Below are 26,935 nucleotides of genomic sequence, written 5' to 3'. Positions count from 1 at the left end.
GTATTTCTGTTACATTCTGTCACTCATTCACACTTGCTGTTATTCACTCTCATATTGTCCCTTTGGACTTTCATACGTTCACTTTCGGAATTTCACGCATTCCCTCTTGGACCTTCACACGTTCATTCTCAGATCTTCACATACTCACTCTCAGAACTTCAATCGCTCACTCTCACTCCTTCACTTGCTAATTCTCAGGCCTTCACTAGTATTTTCTCAGGCCTTTAAATATTCAATCTTTGACCCTTCACACGGTCGCTCTCAGACCTTCACACGTTCACTCTCGGACTTGCACATGTTCAATTTCGGATCTTTTCACATTCCCTCTCGGAACTTTTTTCACGTTCATTCTCGAATCTTCACACGTTCCCTCTCGGACATTCACACGTTGACTCTCGGACATTCACACGTTGACTCTCGGACATTCACACGTTGACTCTCGGACATTCACACGTTGACTCTCGGACATTCACACGTTCAATTTTGGACCTTCTCACGTTCCCTCTCGGACCTTTTCACGTTCAATCTCGGACCTTCACAAGTTCCCTCTCGGACATTCACACATTAAATTTTGGACCTTTTCATGTTATCTCTCGGACCTTTTCACGTTCAATCTCGGACCTTCACAAGTTCTCTCTCGGATACTCACATTAAATTTTGGACCTTCTCATGTTCTCTCTCGGACCTTTTCACGTTAAATCTCGGATCTTCACACGTTCCCTCTCGGACATTCACACATTAAATTTTGGACCTTCTCATGTTCTCTCTCGGACCTTTTCACGTTCAATCTCGGACCTTCACAGGTTCCCTCTCGGACATTCACACATTAAATTTTGGACCTTCTCATGTTCTCTCTCGGACCTTTTCACGTTCAATCTCGGACCTTCACAAGTTCCCTCTCGGACATTCACACATTAAAATTTGGACCTTCTCATGTTCTCTCTCGGACCTTTTCACGTTCAATCTCGGACCTTCACAAGTTCCCTCTCGGACATTCACACATTAAAATTTGGACCTTTTCATGTTCTCTCTCGGACCTTTCCACGTTCAATCTCGGACCTTTTCACGTTCAATCTCGGACCTTCACACGTTCCCTCTCGGACATTCACACGTTAAATTTTGGATCTTCTCATGTTCTCTCTCGGACCTTTTCATGTTCAATCTCGGACCTTCACACGTTCCGTCTCGGACATTCACACGTTCAATTTTGGACCTTCTCACCTTCCCTCTCGGAGCATTTCACGTTCAATCTCGGATCTTCACACGTTGACTCTCGGACTTTAACACACGTTCACTTATAGACCACCACACGTTCATTCTGAGATCTTAATTCATTCGCTCGCTAATTCCACACACTCCATCTGAGTTTCTTTCCCGCTAACAACTCACCCTCAGCTCAGACTCCTCCACTCTCTCGCTCTTCACCCATTCACTTGCTACTCAAACGCTGCTTGCGTCGCCTGGAGCGCGTTGCTTGGTGTTGCCAACCAACAGAGGTATGAAGACGTGGTGTCGCATCTTGCGGGAGACATGTCGATGCAGGACATGAGTGACATAAATCCAGAATGGGGGATACATCGCTTGCCTCACGTTTCGCTTCTAAACGACTCCAGAGTTAGTGTGCCTCCTAACGCGGAATTTAAAAATTAGGTATGCGAAGCCATATCCAAGCAATGTGTTTAAAATTCTGGGGACGTCGGGTGAAGCAAACAACTCGAAGAAACTAATAAAATGTTTTTATTTTCTTTCTTTACCGAAACGTCGATAATCTCTGTGCGGTTCTACCGAGTCCAGTGTGATTGCAGACATACACATACGATAGGACTAGGTCATTGTCAACCAAGTGTCAGGACAGGAATGGAACATCCTACATGTATTAACATTGTTTCTTAGAAAATGTAATTTCATTAAATTCATTATTGATATCCAGTTGTGTTTTTTGAAAGCTAAATAATGAGTTGTAAATATGAGACGCTCTATACAGTTAAATTTCGCGTCTTCAAAATGATGTAAATAAACAAGTTCGTTATTTTATGAATTGTAATGCTGTCGACAAGACATATTTTTGGTCGCTCATTGCCAAGTAGGCCTAACGGTGGCAATGCAAATAGAGCCTAATGGTCATACATCTGAAAGCTGGTACTTCTGAGAACTGACTGGACATTCGTTACAGTAGCCTCCGTATCTTAATCCTTAGTAGTCCTTAATAACTTCTGAAGTCGACATAATAAATGAACACAATACAAATTCCAAACTTTCTTTCTTAATTCTATAGGGTGCTATTCATAGACATTTCGCAGCACGCGCTACGAGCATACTAAGCTAGCCCCGGCTATCCACTGGTTACTAGTACAGAATTCAAATCATATCCTATCGCTAACACTGGTTTATGAATACGAAAAACGCTGATCATCCACCGGAAACCCGCACTAAGAATGTCTATGAATAGGCCTACGGCCCGTAGTGTTAGAGCAAAATTCAGAGTAGTTAAAAAAGATCGCGCTGCGAATGACAGACGCCAATTCGTTTTTGAGCAATGATTAGGAACCGTTTTTTTTTATTAGCGATACGCGCGAAATTTCCCAAAATTACTTCCTTTGTTACATTTACTCTTCTAGATATCTAAAAAAATAGTCTACGGTACCATATTTAAGGAAAACAAATTCACGGAATATTCCGATATTTGCATCATTGTGCAAGCAATAATTATTATGAAATTTATCTCTCTATAGCAAAAACTACGAAATATGCTCCGAAATTTATTCCATATTGTTAAAGAACATGTTCGTTACTTTCGTTTCACTTAATTCGTGAGTGACATGGTAACGCCAGTATTTCTGATTTTCTATGTAGGGCCTAATACTACATTTCATTGCCAACTTATTTCACGAAATACCCACCGAAATAGTGACAGGTTTAACACCGAAGTGATACATTTTATTTCACCAAAAAGATACCATCCTATCAATGGGTTATTTCAAATTGTTATACAGGATTAAAATTAATTTTTAGACATTTTGAAAGATTCTGCATCATTAATTTATTTTATCATATTGATATAAAAATAACTAATTATTATTATTATTATTATTATTATTATTATTATTATTATTATTATTATTATTATTATTATTATTATTATTATTATTGGTAATAATTCAGTTCCTTTATTAAACTCTGCATAATTTTCCCACCGTTAAGAGTCGGATTACATTATGTTTTCTCCTTTACACTCATTTTTAATCTTAAAATGTACAAGAAAAGTGAGTTGTAACAAGAAACTACCAGTGCACGATATTTTAATCGATAATTTTGTTAGGGCCTACTACAGTTTATTATAAACAGAACACTTCCGGAGCTTAACTCAATTTGTAACGGCAAAGGTCGCGTGGCTCCTCAAAGAGCCGTTGCCTCTTGACGACGACTTAACATCACCAGAATTGGAATGTGATAGTATCTACATCTACATGGTCCTTAATAAATACATATGTATATATATCGTATTTTTCCTATATTTCTCTAAATTTTCACCTATTTTTCCTATATTTTTCCTTTATTTCTCTCTAAATTCTCCTGCTTTTTCCTTTTTTTTTTTTCTAGAAAAGAGAGGGCAAATTAATGAAATGAAATAAATAAAAAATTTAATTAATCCTCTCTAACCTCTCTATCCTCTATCAATCTCTCTCAATTTTCTCTGTACCCCTTTTGGGTCCTTTGTTATTTATTCAATAAATTTAATAAATAAATCAAATGATTTTGTTTTAATTATTTTATTTATTAATTTAATTTAATTGTGAACAAAATAATTAAATAAATAAAATAAAATAAAGAGATTCTTATGAATTTAAAACAATATAATTGATTTTGTGAATTTAATTAATTTATTTTATTTTATTTTATTAATTTATTTACATTAATTAAATTTATTTATTTATTTACCTTTTCATAATTGAAAAAAAAAATCTTTGGGCCGTCCGCTGAAACGATGGAGTGAGACCGTAACAGACCACCAGGCTTAATACGCGATGCAACTTCTTACACCTTAGCTACATCGGTGGTTACATTTCGCTACAGAATTTTGAAATATTAGGAAACATCAAATTGCAGTGTAGTTGTTGAAGTTGTGGCGGTCCTATTCCTGAAGAGCCTCGTGGTCCCTTGTTCCCCGGAGCCGTTGCAGAAGTTAAATTACCCCATGGATTGAAATCCAGCAAGGAGATCATTGGCACATGGCCACGGCAGCCTTTTAAAACCCGTCGACTTGTCCTTGTCCTTGGCGGGTGACGTCGATCCTGAATAAATATACGTTTTGCCACACTCGAGTGTAAGCGAGAGAGGCACTAACGAAGCATTTTCAATTGTGTGGGCAGCCTACAGAGGGTCAGATATTTAGATCAAAATAAAACATCAAAACGCCACCACTTCTTGCTCGTACTGATTTAATTGTCTGCATTTTTTTCACAACATGGTGGACTGTGATAAACGCGGATGTAACTGATGACGTTTGTCATGTGTTTTTTTTTTCTAGTGGTTGTTTTGTTTTTATTGCAATTCTCTCATCTGTGATTTCCTCTCTCCCGCCGCCGCTTGTGCTCTCTTCAGTCTATATCCTGTTGTTCTGCTCTGCACAACATCCTTCCAAGTGCTCTGCATGTTATTGACATCTGTGTGCGTATGTGTTTTCAGCGGCATTAACGCATTTTGTATATATTACTGTGTGTATTTAGTTGGCTGTGTAAAGCGTCCCAGCTTGTGTTTTTTATATCCAGCTAGCAGTTACTTTGTTATGTGCATTTTACTCGATATGTTGGTTTTTGTATGTTCTTAAGGCTGCACCATACAACTCTGCTTTCATTGCTCTATCTTGCGTACTGTAACTGTCACTTAAAGCTCGTAGTACTGGTCAGTGTTTTCATATTGCTATGTAGGTACCGGGACATCATTTTATTTTTACTAACATTTCTAATATTAACCTGGCTATACCTTTGAATTAAAGATTGAGGATCGGAAATACTGTTTGTTATCCCTTCCACGATCGGAGTTTGAGGATACTAGCGTAAAATAAAAACAAATCACTTTACTAGGTATAGGAAGGAAGAAAAATAGTGCATCCATTTACGTAAATTAGGAAATATGATTTTGATTTGTATAATTTTCGTTTGTTTTTTATTTACTCAAAATATAGTACAATATTAACAATACGTGTTTTTTTACTTACTAACTGAACTATCCAGACGAACGTATTCATTATGCAATGTAAATATACTGTGTACAGCACATTAGCATACAATATGGAGAGTGCATTTAAATTGAAAAATAATCAAAATCTGGATATGTAAACAAATTGTTGAAAATGGTGGACGTTCATTTCGATACAGGCTTCAATTCTTTTGTACATATTATCAAAGACGTTTTGAAGCATATCTTCGGAAATTGAATGTATTGATTGTTTCTTGAATGTAATTTTTTAATTCTTCTGTTGTTGTAGGATGTTTAGCAAACACAATTGTTTTACAGTAACCTCAAAAGAAATAGTGCAAAGCACTCAGATCAGGTCGCGTGGAGAGTCATAATCCTGCTCATGTTAAATAGTTCTCTACCTACTCTATAACAGGGTACCTAACATACTGTAAATTCAATTTTCACTTCTGCCCGATCCGCACAGAAAAATTTACTCAGACATGCTATCTGTTTTCCGTCCAAGTGGTAATGTCGCAGGGGAAAATCACGTGACAGTTACTTAACGAGGCTCTTTTATTTAAATTATTTTTAAAATGTTGTATAATATTACGTTATCACTAGCCTTTACAGAGAAACCGGGATGTGACTTAACCAAAGGACGTAACAGTACCTGTGCGAAAATACCTATGATCCAATAAATGAATGCTCTTTCTTCACTAAAAAAACCGACCATATTTCGGGAACGTAGCCTACTGAACTCACTCACTCAGTGCTGTATGCTGTACTGTGACCGTACGACGCTGACTGCATATGTGGCCTTGGTTCTGTGTGAGGACGGGTGGAAGTTTGTTAGTAGAAGGGGTGGAGTGAAGTACATTCAAAAACTCAGATACAATAAAAATTGAAGTAAAAATAAAATAATGTCCCTGTAGTTCTAATTCATGAAACCGGTTTTGTGATACGTCTGTATGTATTTTGATGACAAATATTTCGTCTATAACATTTTAAATGACAGTACTTGAAACAAATTAAGGAAAAACAGGTTACAAGTAACTTCATATATTATTTGAAGTAGGGAAACGACGAGTTATCGCTTGACGACTTTATATTTTTATAACGTAACGAAAGACAGGATACCTCCGTGCTTTGTATTTTCATTAAGTTAAAGAAATCGAGTTGTTTGACTTCACATTTCAATTGTTACGGAAGAACAAGCTGTCACGTGGCTACATGTTCTAAATATTGGAGTACAGAAATGTTCTACGTCACTATACGTTTCATAAAATTACTAATAACAATTTACTACTTAAAAATTTACGGAAATGACGAAGAAACAAAGTCCCTCTCGATTCAATATTTTGAAGACATAAAATAAAAAATTGTCACTTCACATTTTACATAAAATGATGAAATTCAAGTTGCTATTTGACTCCATATTCTACATAAGTGATATCTCATCATATTTTGCATGTTACCACCTGACTTCATATTTTACATGAAGTGACAAAAAAGAAGTCTCTGTCTAAATATTTTATAAGAAAAGTGACGAAAAATAGGTTAGAGCCTTCATATTTTTTTTATAAAAGTAACGAAAGAAACATCTACCACCTGATTTCATATGTTACACAACGTGACGAAGAAATAGCAAGTTACTGCGTGATTTAATATTTTACATAAAATGACCAAAGACAAATTACCACTTGATTTTATCATTTACACGAAGTGTCGAAGGACAAGTTACTAGCCTACCTAACTTCTTAGTTTACGTAAAATAACAAAGAAAAGTTTCTACCTGATTTCATATTTTACGTAAAGTGACGAAAGACAAGTTACTACCTAATTTCATATTTTACGTGAAAGAACAAAGAGAACTTGCCACCGGTTTTTATAATTTACATAAAGTGCCGAAAGACAAGTTCCTACCTGATTTCATATTTTATGTAAAGTGACGAAAGACAAGTTACTACGTAATTTAATATTTTACATGAAAGGACAAAGGAAAGTTACCAGCTGATTTTATAATGTAGGCCTACATAAAGTGTCGAAACACAAATTACTACCTTACATCGTATTTTTACATAAAATTATGAAAAAAACAAGGGTAGGACCTGGAAAGAAAAAATCTGCTATCTCACTTCACATTTTACGGTACATAAAGTAACGAAAAACAAATTACCATTTATTTTGACTTCATATTTTTCATAAAGTGACGAAAAAGCAAACTAAGCTACCTCACGACCTCAAATTAAGGGAAATAGTTCCGCCTGATTTCTTATGTTACGTAAAGTGACGAAAGACAACTTAAAATACATGACTACATATAGGTCTATTACAGACAGTGACAAAACAAGGTACTACTTCATTTTGTATCTTGAATTAAGCAAGGAAAAACAATGTTCCCTTTACCTCTTATTTAACTGAAAATAATTTCCGATTTCAAATTTAGATACAGTGGCGAAAAGTAAATCAGCACATGACTTCATGTATTATGATGACAAAAAGCTAACTTTGTACCTTGAAGTAAGGGAAAAGAAAGTACCCTTGGCTTCGTATTTTACTTAAAGTAAATATAAGAAATTGCCACACGACTTCATAGTTTGTATGAATACGAACGGAAATTTACTAATTTACTTAATATTTTACATAAAATGGCGAAGGAAAACTTACCACATAACTTAACTTAATATTTTATGGACATTACAAAAATTAAGATACTACTTTACTTCATATTTTACATAATGTGGCGAGGGAGAACTTGACATATGACTTCATATTTTACATACAGTGACAAAAAAGAAGCTATAATTTGATTTAATATTTTACATAATGTGGCGTGGGAGAACTTGACATATGACTTCATAGTTTACAGACAGTGAGAAAAAGAAGCTATCATTTGATTTAATATTACGATATTTTACATAGTGACGAAAAATAATATACTATTGTAATGTTCATTGAGAATAGAAGCAAATTATAATTTGACTTTTATTTTACATAAAGAGAAGAAACACAGCCATCACTGGATTTCACATTGTAAATCAAGTAGAAACAAGTTAGTACCTAGCAGTGTTTTAATTTAAAATTGATACAGTAATAAATACTGTAACTAATATAATTATTATTGCATTTATTTAAAAAACAAATGGACTAATGCCTATTATGTTCGTAATATTGAGATTCATAGTATTGTTTTAAACATGCAAATTATCTGTCCAAAAAAATAGTTCATATGACGCAAGCAACCAGTGTAGTTTCATAGTTTATACTAGATTTAATTGTAGTACATCTGTGAAAATCGCTGGATGTTGTATGTCACGTGTTTTTTCTAGAACTCAGTCTTTTTAACGGGAGCAATAAAAAAGTCTTTGGATGATTTCAGTGTAATCTTGCCCATGACCCGAGTTTTTCTCAATTATCAGTGTGATATCCTGTGTTGTCGCAGGTAGAACATCGCTCGGCGTCAAGCCGATCCCACGTCACGGGAGTTCTGTTGGGTGTTTGTTGTGTAAGATTGAAACTGGTCTCCAAATTTAACAAATATTAAGTACGTAAAGCAGTGAAGAAGTATTATTAGGACTAATAGAACTATGATTTTATGTGCCAAAAATGTTAGAAATATTTATGCATTTATGTACCAGAAAACTAGAAGAAGTGTGCTAAAAACACTTAAAATTATTGAGGAAAATAGTTCAATAATATTAATTTGCATGTAATACTACCTCTTTGTCTGGGCGTTGCAATGCGTTACAAAGACCATTCTGAAGTTTTCGATAGTGTGTGATTGATGGTCCTCACGAAATAAAGCCTTATATCATGATAAATGTTCGTTCCACATCACAAGTTGTAAGTTTAGCGTACTTGAATGAAGCAATTGTTTCGTACTCAGGTTTTCTTCAGGAAGTGACGTGTAGTCTTCACCAACCATGGCAATAGCAGACATAGTGTTGAATTTAGTATTTCCATGAAACAGAATTGTGGTTCTTGGAGTATAATATACATTTCTCCTAGATAGACCTGTTATTTGGTGATATCTGATAGTGGTTTTCACGTCTCGGACCGCATCAACGAGAGTGATGCTTGCTTTCCGAGCAATATAGGCTAACATTAGACGAAAAGTAGGACAGAAGTCCAAACTATGTTATTTGTATGCTTTTGCACTGCAAAAATGTGATTGAAAAACATTTTCATTTATTTATTTGAATATACAATTTCTTCAACCCTATTTTACCCGAACGTACATTAGGGTTATAGTTACAGACTGATAGTTTATATTATTACAATGAGAATTGATTTGACGTGGGTAACCGAGTCTTGCTACTTGAAATTAATACTTATATCTGCTAAATTAATTTGAATTAATTGCAAGTTGTTAAATATATTACTGTACATATAAAATTACAAAACTCTTTATAACGGCATGTTTTTCTAAACACACTGAGTAATGGTTTGTCGTATATTACATTACAAAAATGTAAATGTCCGACCAAAATAAATCTTCTGTTTTCGAATACTGGACAATGAAACAAAACGTGATATTTAATAAAATGTGATTTGAATAAAAAGAAACCCCGGAATATTTGCATTTTATTTGTGTTCGTCATAATACGAAATTTTATGTTGAAACGCCGTAAATATTCATTTTATGTGAAATAAAACTTCGGAATTACGTTAATAAACTTCTGGTAAACTGTCATATCAAGTTTCAGCGATATCCAATACAGCAAATAATAATAATAATAATAATAATAATAATAATAATAATAATAATAATAATAATAATAATAATAATAATAATGATTTATTATTAATATTTATGTGCTGAACAACAGCCAGAGGCCAATTATAGTTCAGCAAATACAAAGACAAAAGAAACAGAGGATATAAACAATAAACGGGAATAATTAAAGTAATATCTATACAAACAATACATAAATAAAATAATGAGAAGAAAAGATACATACCAATAAATACTATACTATACATTAAATGGATCTAAATTCATCCCATGCAAATTGACATATTTTATGCATCTAGAGACCTGAGAAAGAAATTTTGAATTTATGGTGTAGGCCTAAATTTTTTTATGTAAATTCCTTAATAGGAATACGAAGGCTGATGATGATGACGATGATGATGATAATAATAATAATAATAATAATAATAATAATAATAATAATAATAATAATAAAACGAAATAAAACAAAATAATCTGGGACTAGTTTTTAGCCAAAAATTTAATGGCCGTATTGGAGTGAAATTATAAAAATAAACCAAATTATATCTAGCAATTAAATAAAATGTAATAAAATTAATGCTTATTTATATTCAAAAGAAATATGAGTGGTTTCAGCAACAACTCTTAAGCCAAGGAAGTTTTGAAGAAAGACTGTTCAGTTGATTTCTACTGGAAATAATGTTTATGAATTTGTTCACCCTTACGCGACTCTAGATGCCGTTATGCTCTGCGGCATCTCTTCTCCTTACCTAGTACCTATTTGTGTCAGTTTTTGACATTTGCACTTCAAAAATGTATCTGGTTTCTTCAGCGAAACGGCGACAAACGAATTGAGAGAAATGGTTTACAGCACCAGATCTCCTTTTGCATGGATGCGCACTTGCTTACCTTTTATTATATATATTTTTTTTCCCTTTATTCTTATTTCATTTGATTTGACCAGGACTTCGCTTAGGATTTATAGTTAATTTCATAAATAAATAAAATCACAGAATAAAACCTTCTATGAAAGCAACTACTCTTCCCATAGATATTATGTAATAACAAAAAATGTATGTAACAAATATAAAAATAAAGCTGCCAATACTGATATATTGGCCGACAGCTAAAGTTCTTTTGTGCAAGATTCATATAATGTTATCAGAAAAAACAGCGTGTGCGAACTTTCTTTACTGATAACAAAGTTGTGATCCCGGACGCAGTGTAATAAAGAAATTTGATCTTCGCGTATTATCTCTCCCTTTATGTATAATCTATAAAAAGCAGTAAGACACCATTATTATGAAAGTCTCAACTACAATACAAGAGGCTGTAGGAATTTGCAATGATTTGGGAGATTGACTGTTACCATTGTACGCAAGCAGGGATTATTGTTTTCGGTGGATCAAAATAGTGTATGTATGTATTTATTCACACTGCAAATGGGTATATACCCGGTGGCAGTGGTAATTACACTCAATAATGACAATTAATAATAAAAACAACTAATAAAAAACAATAATTAATAATAATAATAACAACAAGGAGCATCCTAAATTAAATGAAGCATGGTCACTTAAAATAACATTTAAAGTAAATCCAATTTGTATCTTAACCCTAAGTTCGAACTAAGACCCATGAGTCTGACAGGTTCATACCTGCACAAGTACCTTTCGGAACTACACTTATTTCGCTGTCAACTCACTCACTGCACTGATTCTACCTGATTTCACTAACACTTCTAACCATTTCACTGTTCAAATACTTTGCACAGCCACTTCACTGACACCAACACATTTCACTTGCACAATAGACTTCACTGACACAACACACTTCCTCACTGATAGAACACTTCAAATAACAAGATATCAATTACACCCTTTAAGTAGTGTGTATAATATACTACCGTCTATTAGTAAAGTCCTTAAGCCTATTTTTAAATACATTTTTGGTTATTGGTAAAGCCTTTAGTAAGTCTGCAGGTAAAGCATTCCAGTCCCTGATAGTACGATTGAGAAAAGAAAACTTTCCAGTGTCCGTCCTCTGTCTTCTTTCCCTCAGTTTATATGAATGGTCGTTCCTTGAAGAGTAATTTGGCGGCTGCAACCTATTTTTTATTTCTCTCCAGGCAGGCTCACCTCTGTATGTTTTGAACAGTGCGCATAATCGAATTCGCGTTCTCCGGTCCGTGAGTGTGTCCCATTTTAATGGTGAATTATTACGACAACACTTGAGAGCCCGTTTTTTAATCTTTTCCAGTGTCTTAATATCTTCTAATCTGTAAGGATCCCAACATGCAGCACCATATTCCATTACTGGACGAATTAGTGATTTATAAGCAATCTCTTTGGATTTATCAGAGCCTTTCCTTAGTACCCTCATCACAAAGTGTATCGCCCTCCATGCCTTTCCCGCTGTGTCAGTAACATGTTCCCCCAGCCGAGATCGCTGCTAAATGTTATTTCTAGGTATTTACATTTGTTAACTTCCGGAATGGTTTCACTCCCTAACATTTAATTAATTATGTAATTTATGTATCAAAGGCGAAATGAAGATGTTTATAGCGAGGTCTCGGGGTTGCTGCCGATGGCCTCTGGTCCGAGGGTGCAAGTGGCCGAGATTTAAGGGTCTAGGCACAATAAGCCTCAGGCTGCGGTTCCGAAATTAGTAAAAAAAAAAGTTACCATTCTTGTATATACGAGGTATCACTTCTTAGCCTTCGATATACGCTTACAAAAATAATACAAGAATGCAATTTAGCAATATCTATACAGAAATCAAAGTCATTGGCATTTAAAGGTATGTTGCCGATAAGAAGAGTCATAAATAGGCCTAACCAAATTATCGAACAGACACCTAAATCAGTTTAAATATTTAGGTAGGCCCTAATATTATTTTGTATGAAACAGATTGTGATATTAGTAATAAATTAAGGGGAGAGGATGGTATTTTTGGTGAAAAATGAGTAAATTAAAAAAAAAATTCTTCAAATACTCTGTGATATGTGTGGAATCCATAGCATAATATTTTGTGGGTATTTGTGCCCTTATCGGATGTTGAGTCACCATTTTTAAACTTCCTGCGTTATGCATTTTTAAATCACTCGCCCACTTTTATTGTTGTTTCCGGTAAATTAAATTTTCAAAAAACAAAATTTTTTTCTTTAAAATACGCTTTGATATGTGTGGAATGCATAGCATAACATTTTGTGGGTATTTGTGCCTTTATCGGATGTTGAGACGTCATTTTTAAACTTCCTGCGCTATGGATTTTTAAATCACACGCCCGCTTTTATCGGTTTCCAGTAACTTCATTTTTTTTTTTTTTTTTTTTTTTGCTTCATTGCCAGACAAAAATGGATATAATTTCTGAACTATTAAAGATACATGCATGAAATTTAGAACACATTCTTTAGACAATTAGGAAACTTTTCTCTGTAACAGAATTTTGTTAATTGATTTCATTTTAAAAATACGTCCGTTTGTTTGCAAGAAAGGAAATCAGAAAATTGTTATTAAATTTTAATTGTTTATTTTACAAACGTAGGGACTGATATCAAAATTCTGTTACAGACAGTTTGTAGAACATGCTTTTGCAAATACATTGCAAAAAACTGTTTGAATCTATCTTTAAAATGGTTTAGATATATCGGTTTTAGTACAATCCTGCATTGGGTATATTTTTTTTTTCAAATTTGGGCCCCCGAATATTTTTTTTTTCAAAATATTTATATTTGGTTGAGTTGCCACAGCTATGAGCTCTCTACATACAAAAGATTAATATTTTACACCAAATAGGAAAAAAGTTAAAAAAAATACCTTCCTCTCTCCTTAAAACAGTTTCATAAAGGTTACTGGTGTCATTAATAACAAGTTTAAATCAAAACTGACTTCAACTAAAATCTGGATAAGATTGTATAATGTATTGGCTCTTCCGACATTACTATACGGTTGTGAAAACTGGACAGTCAAGACAAAAGATAAATCAAGAATAACTGCGGCGAAAATAAAATATTTAAGAAGAACAGCAGATTATAAATAGAACGATTAGAAAACAAATATATAAATTTGGGAAAAATTGAGAATGACGTCAGTCTTTGAACAAATTTTAATTTCTAAATCGAAGTGGGTACAACATGTCAATAGGATGCCCCGCAAAAGATATCTCAGATTACTAAAAAATTACACCCCGGCGGGTACAAGACCACTGAAGAGAATTCTCGACCTTTAATATGAGACTGGAACGAGCCAATCTGTGGAAACTACATGATGATGATGATGATGATGATGATGATGATGATGATGATGATGATGATGATGATGATGGATGTTTTGATTTACGTATATATAGAAAGTGTTTTGAATAATAGTTTAAGGGAACTGGGTAGTGATGCCTGTGCGGTTAAAAAATTTCAGTACAAAAGTTTAGTTCAATATTTCTAGGCTTTTAGTGCTCAGAGTGAAATAAAAATTGCCATGTTTATACAATCGATCATTCTGAATTGAGTGGTATAAAAGACAACTAATTAGTTTCGTATCTAAGTGCAAAAGAAAGGCCTTAACTGATAACCTGTTTTCCCACTTTGCTAAATGTACCTCATTCTTCAGGTGCACATTACTTGCTACAATCTTCACTCATATACCTTATATTTTTTTAAGTTTACTAGTAATGTGTATTGTAAATTCTGAAGCAAAATTTAATTAAATATTTCACCCCTAGTGAAACATAAAAAAAATATTGAACTTTATTTAACATTTTTTGCAATTTTTTCAATGCATATTTTTTTCTCGTGTTATGTGTGCGGTATTTTTAAACCCGTAGGTCTACTATGTAGAACACAGGCTGCAGAAAACACTGTAAACATTTTATGTAAATTGATTCAGTAGTTTCAGAGAAAAATGCACGTAAGTTTGAAAATGTCAACTTATGGAAAACTGCATTTAAAAAAAGTAGGATATGTGCACTGTCAAATTTAAAGAATCTACTTAAAAGGCTTATCTGCAGAAATACCTCCCAGAGTATTTATATTGTTTTAAAGAGCAAGTTTTGTATTTTTTTTTTAAACACAAAATAAAAAATCGGATTTTTGACCCCTAATCACTACCTGGTTCCCTTAAGAAAATTAGCTGTAAAAGATAATACAGTTTGCAGTATTAAGCCTATGAAGAAAATGAATGCTATATTGATGGCCTATTTTTTTATTTTAAATTATCAACTTTAACCTTTTTCAACATCACATGAAGAATAAGGAGGAGGTTGCTGAAAGGAGTATGGAGTGTGTATGTGTAATCTGTATTAATTACTGTACTCCAACTACGAGAAAGTCTTTGCGGAATGAATGTTGATGTCATAAGGTCACACACGTGGGTACTCGTATCTCTATTGGCTAGCTCTCACAGCACAAAGAATAACATTGATACACACACATTTATACTACCCTAGTTACAAAATTAGATCACTGTTAATCTCCTGGTCTTTTAATCGCTCCATACAGGAAATAACATATGCAGGAGAGCGCGTGGTTTTTAAACTGACGTTATAACGATAATATTATCTATCTACTTCGCTCCAATAGATGACGCAATAGTAAGCACATTCCATTCACGGTTGATCTCCTGGTTGGAGAACAGTACAAAATGCAGAACTAATAACCTAAGGAGCATATGCGTAATTAGGCCTTCTGTATTAGCAAGCTTTCAGTTTGTTAATGTTTTGTTCAATTTGTTGTTGAGTTCGTTTTAAGGAAATGAAGTTTTTTTAGTTGGTTATTTAACGACATTATATCAACTACTAGGTTATTTAGCGTTTATGATATTTGGCGAGGCGAGGCCTAGAATTCACCATAGATTACCTGACATTCGCCTTACGATTGGGGAAAACCTCTGAAAAAACACAACCAGGAAATCAGCCCATGCAGGAATCGAACCCACGCCCGAATGCAACTCCGGATCGGTAGGCAAGCGCCTTAGCCGACTGAGCATTTTTTGCTGATGTTCTCGACTGCAAAGATATTTCCATCAGCAATAATAAAACAGAATCTCTGATTTCAAAGTTTAAACTGTAAGAATAATAGTTACAGTGTATTTGTTGCTTCATGAGTGACATTTGTTTCATTTTCTGGCCGATTGCCGAGGCGTGGTGTGGTGCAGCCTTAACATTGTTGTGCGGGCTGATTGCCTGAATAAATAAAGCACAGAGTGCGCTGCTGTTTGTTCTAGATGCTGTGTAAACTTGGCGGCATAGACCCGGGGAGCAATGTATTTTTGATGAACGTTAGCTTCCGACACTTGGAGTCGACAGAGAGTGGGGAGCAGTTTTTGTTGTTGTGTTGATTGATAACACACTATCACTGTGACTGTCATATCAGTACTACTGTTATGTAGTGGATATATCTCAATGTGTATATGCGTTTCTTGCTTCCGTATTGTAGCTGTTGACGCATTTTCAATGAAGAGGGCTGGGAAATAAACATCAAGTCTCCGTGGAAGAGAGAGAGGACGCGGATTCGTCGGCGGCCTGTCCAAGCAAGCGGAAGTCCGAGTGTTGACTCTGAAGGTAAGAGCAAACAGATTTGTTTGTAGGTATGTATGTTAAGTGATCAGCGGTTCTTGAAGCAAAACAACGGCTATATTTAGGGCACACAATGAAACGAACAATTTTTGCAATTTTCGTGTGACGTGATTTATTTACTGTGCAAATTACGTAGTCTTGAACGTATCTATTTTGATGGTCAATTTTTAGTTTAATACTGCCACTTCCAACGGAGTCCTAACGAATATCCACACGTTTATCACTGGGATTGTGGCGTTGGAAATCAATTCAGAACACTTTTATCTCAGCCACGATACATTTCAATTTTTATTGTACAATATAAATGCAATTATCAACAGTAATCTCACTAGACGTTTTCATTTTATCGATAAATCTGCGAGTGGAACACGAGCAGATTTATCTAGAGAAAATCAAAACTCGAGTGGGATTTAATTGACTTACACGATTAGAAGGAAGTATATAAAGATTAGAAGTAACGAAGTACTCCAATACAATAAAATATTAATTGACTTACGAAAATACAACTGTCTTCAAATGTATTATTTTACCATCTCAACATTACAAATATTACGCTAGATGCATGCTAGATGGCAGTAGTGAGCAATGTCTTCTCGTCGAGAAGTTCTCGATCTATACACGATGGCAGTGTTACTAGACAAGAAGGCTTTGTTGATTCAGTTTCATTTTTATTAAGACAGTTGCATTCCACTTCAATTATCCGAATCCCAGTAATCAACGTCACTTGACAGATGATTTTCAATAAATCTTAATATTAAACAATCTCTGATTTGTGACTATCCATAATATCATACAGCAGAAGCTATAACATAACCTAACTAATATACACAAGTGTTAGAAAAGTTTTAATTAACGACGATGACATAAAAAATAAACATGAATAATTTTAAAAGGAATAATTATTGAATGTACAATTTTCAAATTTGAATGTGGTTGGTGGTTCAATTGATGTTATATTGGACGTGTGCGTAATAGAAGTGGAACTCGTTGATTTAGGCCTACATGGTGTATTCAACTTATTCAGGATTTCCGAATGGTGCTCTTCATTTATTTGTAAATCGGATTTCAGAAGATGCATAGTATGATCAGTGATTTTTATTAATTCTTGTTCTTGAATGCCAATGCGAGTCATATTTGAAACTGCTGTGCATCGACTGGAGTGGTTTGTAATTATATATATATATATATATATATATATATATATTTTTTTTTTTTTTTGACGTCTAGACCAGCGCAGTTTCAAATGTTGGCAAGCAAAGAAACAAATGCTAGGGACGCGATAAAATTAAGCAAATGCTAGGGACGCGATAAAATTAAACAAATGCTAGGGACACGATAAAATTGTGCGATAAGCAGCCATGATTGGTTGAAATACGTCCTTTCGTACCGTTTTATTGGTCAAAAGTAGTATGACGTAATAAGAGTGTATTAGTCACTGCAATGGCACAATAATTCTTGCAGATAACACAGAAACAACTTCGGAAACGTAATTAACAGAGTCGCAGTTACACTTCACTTCCACTAGATGACTCAGAATTCCAGCAGACGGAATTTTATAGGTGTAGCAGGGATGCCAATATCGGCAAACGAAATGAAACTGTGAGGGATGTTACAACAGGTGTGTTAAACGTTAGGAATATTACAATAGGTGTGTAGCACGTTAGGTTAGGTTAGGTTAGGTTTGGTTAGGTGTGTAAGATAATATGAATGGTTGCCACAGTTGGCGACACAGCAATCATTCTCCCACTCCACCTCAAATAACGTCACAACGATTAAATATGGCCGCCTTCTTCCTTCAAGTACGACGATTTTCCTATATAAGTAAGGAACCTATTTAGGGCGGGTTGGGTAGGACCACAGCTCTCCCAGTGATCACATCGAGATCCTAATACTCCACACTACAAAACTAAGGTATTTTAAGTGTTTGTTCTTAATTGCCTATACTGGCAATACCAAAGTAAAAATTCACCATTTTGATTTCTCGTTGTAAGAAATATAAACACGCAGTATTGTGATGCTACAGGAAATCGATTTCGAGATTTTGACAAAAATACACGTTTTCAACATGGCGATTACAACAAGATGTATGCACACTTTTTAATTAAATTAATCCAAATCGGCCATTTGTATTTCTGTCAACCGTGAGTAAAATACAAGCAACATTCAGAGCACAGGAACGTGTAAGAGGCATAAAAATATGGATCGGAAGAAGAGGACACGTAGAGTGGCCTGTAAGATCTCCTAATCTTTCTCCGCTTGATTACTCTTTATGTGGATATCTGGAAAATTGTTTTTTTCTACGAGACCTGGTGGTATTAATGAGTTGAAAGGAGCTTAAGGAAGGAGTGTAGGGAGAAATACAACCAGTAACTATAATAATTATTTAAAATGATCAGAAAAAGTTTATACTGCGTCTTAGTCTTTGCCAGACTGTAAATGTGGAACATTTCAAAGATCTAATTAAATTGTGATGTATCTTGTTCATAAATGAAAAAAAAATCGAAGTAATGAAAAAGTAAAAAGTGAGATCTTCCATTAACGTAAATTTAAAACTATGCTCTTTAAGATTATATTAAAAACTATAGGGTGCCATTTAAGAAAGTTCTCATGGCGTCATAACACGTAGAATATTAGTCGCAAAAATATTTTGTTTCTACAAAAATATTCCTTTCTAAATATAAAGTATCAGATGATAAGGCAACATTAAAATATGTGTTGGGCAAGTAAATTACCTGTACGTATTTTACGTATAATTTACATATAAAAAGTAATGTAGAAAACTGTTTTATACACGGAGTAATAAACTAACATTAATTGATATTGATAATCTAAACATCAATTACTTCATTCCTTTGAAGTCCTGATAAGAAAAATGTCAGTTGCAGCAGAAGACATTTAATTTTTGTGATTTTATACTGTACTTTTCACATAGGTTATAGGCCCTAACATTTGTTCGTACTCACTTTTTTATTCACTGTAATACTTAGAGAAATAGCAATGCTTTGCTTACTTTCGGTTTGTTTGTTGGAAAAACCCCATAACATCCTAATTTATTTTCTCTCGATTATATATATATATTATAAAACACAACTAATAGTGAATAAACCTAACATTATTAAATACATTTTGACAGTTAATGTAAAAATAATTAAACTAAACAGTTTTTATTGATTTCCCGAAACTTTTGTGTTTGTCACTTGTGGGGTTTTAAACGATTCTAGGTGATAAAGGCCTTTTTATAGTATAACAGTTAAAGATAAGTGTTATGATTTCATCATAAATAACTCATTAAATGTAATAATTTTCGAAATTTTATGTGGTTAATGACTAATCATGAAAGAGTTGAGAAGCATGGCTGAATAGACTTTTTGTATATTCAGAACATTAATGAACTTATTTTTTTCAATCTTCGCTTCCACTGCCATTACTAGACTATCTTTGTAGGTCGTAGGTCATGTGTGTATTGCAAAATCTTCTTAAGGTCTCCATTTTCTTAACATTAATTGGTAGCCTCGAGTTGTATGCTAGGTTTGTTGACAGTTCAAACGGTAAATTTTCGTCGCAAACTGAACAAAGAAAGACTAAAAATAAAAGTTCTTGGAATTTTTTTGACGTATTTTACATTTATTACGTTAATTACGCGTTATTTAAGCGTATTTTGCTGTTTATAAATAACCTTTTTTACACGTAAAGTCCCAATCTGGTTGTGGGTTTCCGGGCTTCTGCCGCGTCATCTCGGTTGCTGCAGCTGACGTTTCGACCATCTTGCTGTAGCCATTCTCAGAGCTGTGAATCCATGTCAGACACATAAAAATGATATCATAGACCATCCTTTGAAGAAGATTTGAGAGTTGATGTTTTGCTCAAGATCAAAGAGAAACCACTCTTTGTGAATCAGAATCTATCGAAAGCAACTACCTGGACAACATTGCAAAGTACTATGAAGTCCAACCCTTGTAGGAGTTAAAGGACGACGACGTTTTTAAATTGAAAGTTGTTTGAATTTCGCTTCTGTCTACTCACAGTTCACTGAGAAATAGGTGACCGATTTGGAAGATCGTTAATAATTGAGCAAACCTTTTGTTGCGTATGTATTGTTACCAAATCTTATCATAACGTTCTCAATTCTCTGATTTTCTGTTAAGGGGTTAGGTACAGTTTACAACAGTAAAAGTTTTGGAAATATTCAACATTTTTTCCTCCATTACTATATCTTATACAATAATGAAAATTGGTATGTATAAAACACTATCCTTGTGTTATATGAAAAAAATATTTTTTACAATTTAAGAAAATTGTTTATATTTTTTTTTTCAAAATTCAAAATAATGGCAGTTCACTGTGCAGTGGTGAAGCGTTTCCCTCATAACTCATAAACTTGTTAACTTTTCATGTTCTCTCTCTTTTATTTTATTGCTGAAACTCATGTTTACAATATCATGCTGTTTCAACTACATTCCTTAATGTTTTTTTTATTTTGTGTTACAAGAAAATACTGATATTTGACCATTTTTTAAAATGAATTTATTTTTTATCAGACAATCTATCAAAGATAGAGAAGTGATCTTGCATCATATTGTAGATATGACCATGCATTAATACACGCAAAAAATTTCATCACAGAATGTTGGTTAGTTTTTGAGTTATGTGGGCAACGCTTCGTCACAGCACAGTGAACTGAATTTTGAAAAAAAAAAAAAAAAAAAAAATGTAAACAATTTTTTTTAAATCGTAAATGTATTTTTTTTTCATATAGAAGAAGGACAGTGTTTTACACATACTAATTTTCATTATTGTACAGGATACAGTAATGGAGGAAAAAAATGTTGAATATTTCCAAAATTGTACTGCTGTAAGCTGTACCTAACCCTTTAAGAACGTCTTGATTTCATCAATATAACTGCTTTCAGAACACAAAACTAACAAAATGTGTCAACAACTTAGGACGTTGGGGTTTTCGCCACAGGTATAGATAGGCACATTGTTTTAGTCATAGTATGTATGGTTACACTGTGTGTTTTGGTCACGCTGGGCAAGTAGTCACATTGTAAAATAGTCACAATGGTGGTTTTCGTCACGAGAAAATTCAACACAGTTACAGATGATCACAGATAAATATTTATATTCTTTCAGAGTGGGTTGTACAATTTTACAACAAAAAATTTCCAACAATATTGTGCCCAATCGCTAGCAGATAACAGAGAATATCGTCACTATTGTTATAATTCCCGCAGCGTTCCACAATCCTAGAAATCCTTGCATCTGTAATAAGATATTTTCTCCTTTTCTTGGTGGGTGAGAAGCCAGACTGCAATCTTTCGATCAATTACCGCTAACTCATCAGCTGGCTACGGACTGGAAGGTCCGGGGTTCGATCCCAGGTGGTGACAGGATTTTTTCTCGTTGCCAAACTTTCAGAACGGCCCCGAGGTTCACTCAGCCTCCTATAAAATTGAGTACCGGGTCTTTCCCGGGGGTAAAAGGCGGTCAGAGCGTGGTGCCGACCACACCACCTCATTCTAGTGCCGAGGTCATGGAAAGCATGGGGCTCTACCTCCATGCCCCCCAAGTGCCTTCATGGCATGTTACGGGGATACCTTTACCTTCTTACCGCTAACTCATTCTGTAGCTGTTGAAGAATATGAAAAAATCAAGGATGTGGTTTTCCCATCAAGATGTTAATTCTCCTATGCCATGCTTCGCAAGTATTAGTTCTCGGTAAATTGTGAAGAGTACATTGATAACAGTTCCAGATATTTGAAGGGAAAACTGATTGTTGGTGTCTACCGCGTCTACGACCACTGATATAGTTATCTTCATTATAGTTAAGGATTACAGATAATAAATCATCTACATTTTCTATCAGCAGATCAAAAGCTTCTAAAATATCGTCCTCTGGAACGAAAGCCAATGCCAATAAGGAGTGGAACTGTGTTCTTAGTTGTTCATTTTCTTCTCTGCGATATTCTTCAAATAGTCCTTCTAACTGGATGCATGAAGTACTAGCATTCTAAGTGTCGAAAAAATAATATGTGGCGATGAGGCTTGTGTCGAAAATGTATTGTGTGACGAAAATTCCGCATGTCAAAAAACTTATGACGAAAACGCCGGATCCCTATCAATATAACTAGGAATCGATACTTTACTTGTGATACTTACTATAATTGGATTAGGTACAGGGTTTTCGATATGTTACTGGTATCGATAGAAAAATAGCAGTATCGAAACAGAAGTATTGAAAGCGGCAAGGCCAATCGGATTAATAGTTAACAGTAATAGCCTAAGTCATTTGGAAGTATTTGTCAAGAAAAATGGTTCAAATAAAATGAATTCAATAGACAATAAGGTTAGGCTATACCAAGAGATTTTAATTCTGTTGAAACAATTAGATGTCATTCGTTTTCATCAATTTTGTAAACTAATCTTTTATTCTTAGGAAAATATTTGGAGCTAAGAGGGATGAAGTTACAGGAGAATGGAGAAAGTTACACAATGCAAAACTGCACGCATTGTATTCTTCACCTGACATAATTAGGAACATTAAATCCAGACGTTTGAGATGGGCAGGGCATGTAGCACGTATGGGCGAATCCAGAAATGCATATAGTGTGTTAGTTGGAAGGCCGGAGGGAAAAAGACTTTTGGGGAGGCCGAGACGTAGATGGGAAGATAATATTCAAATGGATTTGAGGGAGGTGGGATATGATGACAGAGACTAGATTAATATTTCTCAGGATAGGGACAAATGGCGGGCTTATGTGAGGGCGGCAATGAACCTCCGGGTTCCTTAAAAGCCAGTAAGTAAGTAAGTAAGTCAGTAATCTATTATTAAAAAGTGTGTATTTAAACATTTCATTGTATTACGAAAGGTTTCTTTGCCTACTGTATCAGTGAATATTATTTTTTTATTTTATTTAGTAAACTTAATATTTCTCTACTACACCTTAGTGATACCAATCGATACTTTCCTTTCGATATTATGGAAGTATAGACACTGAATATAGAACTCGGTATCGATATAAAATATCGCTTAAAATACAGTATCGCAACATCCCTATAAACAACTAAAGCGTTATTATAGCAACCATAACCATTATAAAACAAATTAAGTATTGCATAGAGGTATATAAACTTCGCTCGTTTAAATAACCTAACTGTTCTAAATCATTACTGTTATTAGTAGTCTACACTTTGTAGAAAAAGAACTATTTGAGTTAGACACATGAAAATGTCAGGCTGTTTTACCAGGTGTATAATAATGCTCTCACTTTGAGAGAGAAACAGAGATTAAGGGTGTTTGAGAATAATGTTCTTAGGAAAATATTTGGGGCTAAGAGGGATGAGGTTACAGGAGAATGGAGAAAGTTACACAACACAGAACTGCACGCATTGTATGCTTCACCTGACATAATTAGGAACATTAAATCCAGACTTTGAGATGGGCGGGGCATGTAGCACGTATGGGCGAATCCAGAAATGCATATAGAGTATTAGTTGGGAGGCCGGAGGGAAAAAGACCTTTTGGGAGACCGAGACGTAGATGGGAAGATAATATTAAAATGGATTTGAGGGAGGAGGGATATGAAGGTAGAGACTGGATTAATCTTGCTCAGGATAAGGACCAATGGCGGGCTTATATGAGGGCGGCAATGAACCTCCGGGTTCCTTAAAAGCCAGTAAGGAAGTATAATAATGCTACCCTATCAGATTTATTGAAACACATTAAAATTATTCTAACCTATATATCATTATATGAGATTCAAAATAATTTCAAAATTAAAAAAATTAAATATGCCTAAGACCGTAATATTTAGAGAAAACATTTCGCAAGAATTTATTCTATTATTTCTAAATTTATGTGATTAAAATGTCTTTGAAATTTGAAATGTAGCAGAAGAGGTAATGCGTGTGCACGTATTGTAACTATTAATGAAAACTTGCTTATGTTATTATTTTTTTGCAAGAAGTAAGTAGTGTATTGGAACTTCTAGTAAATATTTAAAGAGAAATATTTTTATAAATTTCCTGTCGTTAAAAACGTACACATGTTGAATTAGAAGACATGCATATGGCATACGGAGCATGCCAAAGCTAATGAGGCACGGCGAATTTATGTGGAGCTAGATCCTCAGCGTCATAGTCCCTGCCATACAACACTTTCAATGATAGGTCAACGTCTTCGAGAGAGTGACCAATTACTTTTCACATTGAGTTTCTATGAAATCCTCATTTCGTTCACATCGTTATATCTTAAAATGGAAGCATTTCAGGACACTGCTTTATTACGAAAAAAAATGTTTCATTGCTTGCCTTCTATCTGGTCGGAAGATTTGGTATAGTTACTCTCAAACATCCTGTAGAACTCAAACATTCACTATTAGCTCTACTGTGAACTACTAACCGCTTTATCGTGGACTGCCTGGATCTGAAATGTTCCACCCTTGTTCAGCAAGCTTGCTAAGTCCATCAAATATCGTGAACAGGTCTTGAATATATAATGGGCTCCAAATGGCTGAACAAATCCAGTGGATTTAGGTCAGTGGGATGAAGAGACTAGGACACTGCTTCCCCACGACATATTCACTTGTTTTTGAATCCCTGGTTAAGAATGTCCCTCAGAAACGAGTCGGTGTCCCGTCATTGAATTGGATATTCTCGTCAATTTGGTTTAAATGTTCTGTCAGGAAAGTAGGCTACAGTGTGTTCTGCTATCAATCCACAAGACATTGTAAAAAGTCTGACTATGCTAATAAGTCAATTGTCAGGTTCACCCTTAATATGTAATGTCTTTATTATATTATTATTATTATTATTATTATTATTATTATTATTATTATTATTATTATGTAAAAAGTCTGACTATGCTAATAAGTCAATTGTCAGGTTCACCCTTAATATGTAATGTCTTTATTATATCATTATTATTATTATTATTATTATTATTATTATTATCAATGAATAAATAAATAAATAAATAAATAAATAACTAAATAAATTATCATTATTATTTGAAATATTGTTTTTCAACTATATTTTTTTCTCTCTTGCATTAGCATAATAAGTGCTCTATAGTGTTCTTTGACCCTGTTGATCGTCTATTGCAGTGGTATTCAATCTATGGTACGCGTACCCTCAGGGGAACGCGGAGTTATCTCAAGAAATACCTACGTATCTCACTGATTACGTATGTACTAGAAAAGTATTTTTTATGAACAGTAATCTCACTAGAGTTTTGATTTTATCGATAAATCAAAACTCGAGTGGGATTTAATTGACTATTACACGATTAGAAGAAAGTATATAACGATTAGAAGTAACAAAGTACTCCAATACAATAAAATATTAATTGGCTTACGAAAATACAACTGTCTTCAAATGTATTATTGTACCATCTAAACAATACGCTAGATGGCAGTAGTGTTTTATGATTATGTTTTCTTGTTATCAGCTGTGCCAACTATGGAATCTTCATTGAACTCTGTGGACGGTTACTGGTCAAGAAGGCTTTGTTGATTCAGTTTCATTTTTATTAAAACGTTTGCATTCCACTTCAATCATCCGGATCCCAGTAATCAACGTCACTTGACAGATGATTTTCAATAAATCTTAGTATTAAACAATCTCTGATACGTGACTATCCATAATATCATACAGCAGAAGCTAGAACAAACATAACCTAAATAATATAAACGAGTGTTAGAAAAGTTTTAATTAGGGATGATGAAATAAACAATAAACGTTTTAATTAACGATGATGAAATAAAAAATAAACATGAATAATTTTAAAAGAAACAATTATTGAAAGTACAATTTTCAAATTTGAATGTTTTAGTGGTTGGTGGTTCAGTTGATATTATATTGGACGTGTGCATAAAAGAAGTGAACTCGTTTATGTACATGGTGTATCCCTCAACTTATTCAGGATTTCCGAATGGTGCTCTTCATATTATATGGCCAGTGATCTTTATTAATTCTTGTTCTTGAATGTCAATGCGAGTCATATTTGAAAGTGCTGCTCATCGACTGGAGTGGTTTGTAATTTTCTGTTTTTTGACGTCCAGACCAGTGCAGTTTGAAATGTTGGCAAACAAAGAAACAAATGCCAGGGTAGTGATAAAAATAAACAAATGCTAGGGACGCGATAAAATTAAACAAATGCTAGGGACGCGATAAAATTGTGCGATAAGCAGCCATGATTGGTTGAAAAACGTCCTTTCGTACCATTTTATTGGTCAAAAATAGTGTGACGTAGTAAAAGTGTAATAGTCTCACAAAATCCGTTTCTGAGAAGTTGCTAGATTTATGCCGAAGTTTTTATCTCCAGTATTTTGGCAATAATTTCCTTTTGTTAGATTAACCCTTTCTATTGTCTTTGTGTCAGGATACTAGAACATTTTATTGTCCCTTGGTTACTAACAATGATGCTGAGTGTCATTGTTATTTTGTGTCTGTATTTATTGTATATGTTTT

At 34.2% G+C, this 26,935-nt stretch overlaps 2 protein-coding genes across 3 annotated transcripts in view; both read left to right on the top strand.

The window, feature by feature from the left end:
- Nucleotides 1–26,935, top strand: part of LOC138698490 (uncharacterized) — a 713,766-nt gene that overhangs the window by 177,889 nt on the left and 508,942 nt on the right. The window lies entirely within an intron of this gene.
- The window catches only part of LOC138698488 (serine-rich adhesin for platelets), a 107,677-nt gene continuing 85,279 nt past the window's right edge, over nt 4,538–26,935 (top strand). The window contains exons 1-2 of one of the 2 annotated variants that reach the window (XM_069824452.1): nt 4,538–4,672; nt 16,326–16,450. The gene's annotated coding sequence lies outside the window, so the exon portion shown is untranslated. The remainder of the gene's footprint in view (nt 4,673–16,325; nt 16,451–26,935) is intronic. The other variant, XM_069824453.1, reaches the window with a different exon arrangement.

The sequence above is a fragment of the Periplaneta americana genome, chromosome 4 (assembly GCF_040183065.1).
Source record: "Periplaneta americana isolate PAMFEO1 chromosome 4, P.americana_PAMFEO1_priV1, whole genome shotgun sequence".
Taxonomy (NCBI): domain Eukaryota; kingdom Metazoa; phylum Arthropoda; class Insecta; order Blattodea; family Blattidae; genus Periplaneta; species Periplaneta americana.
Note: the sequence above shows the minus strand (reverse complement) of the source record. Positions and strands in the feature narration are given on the sequence as shown.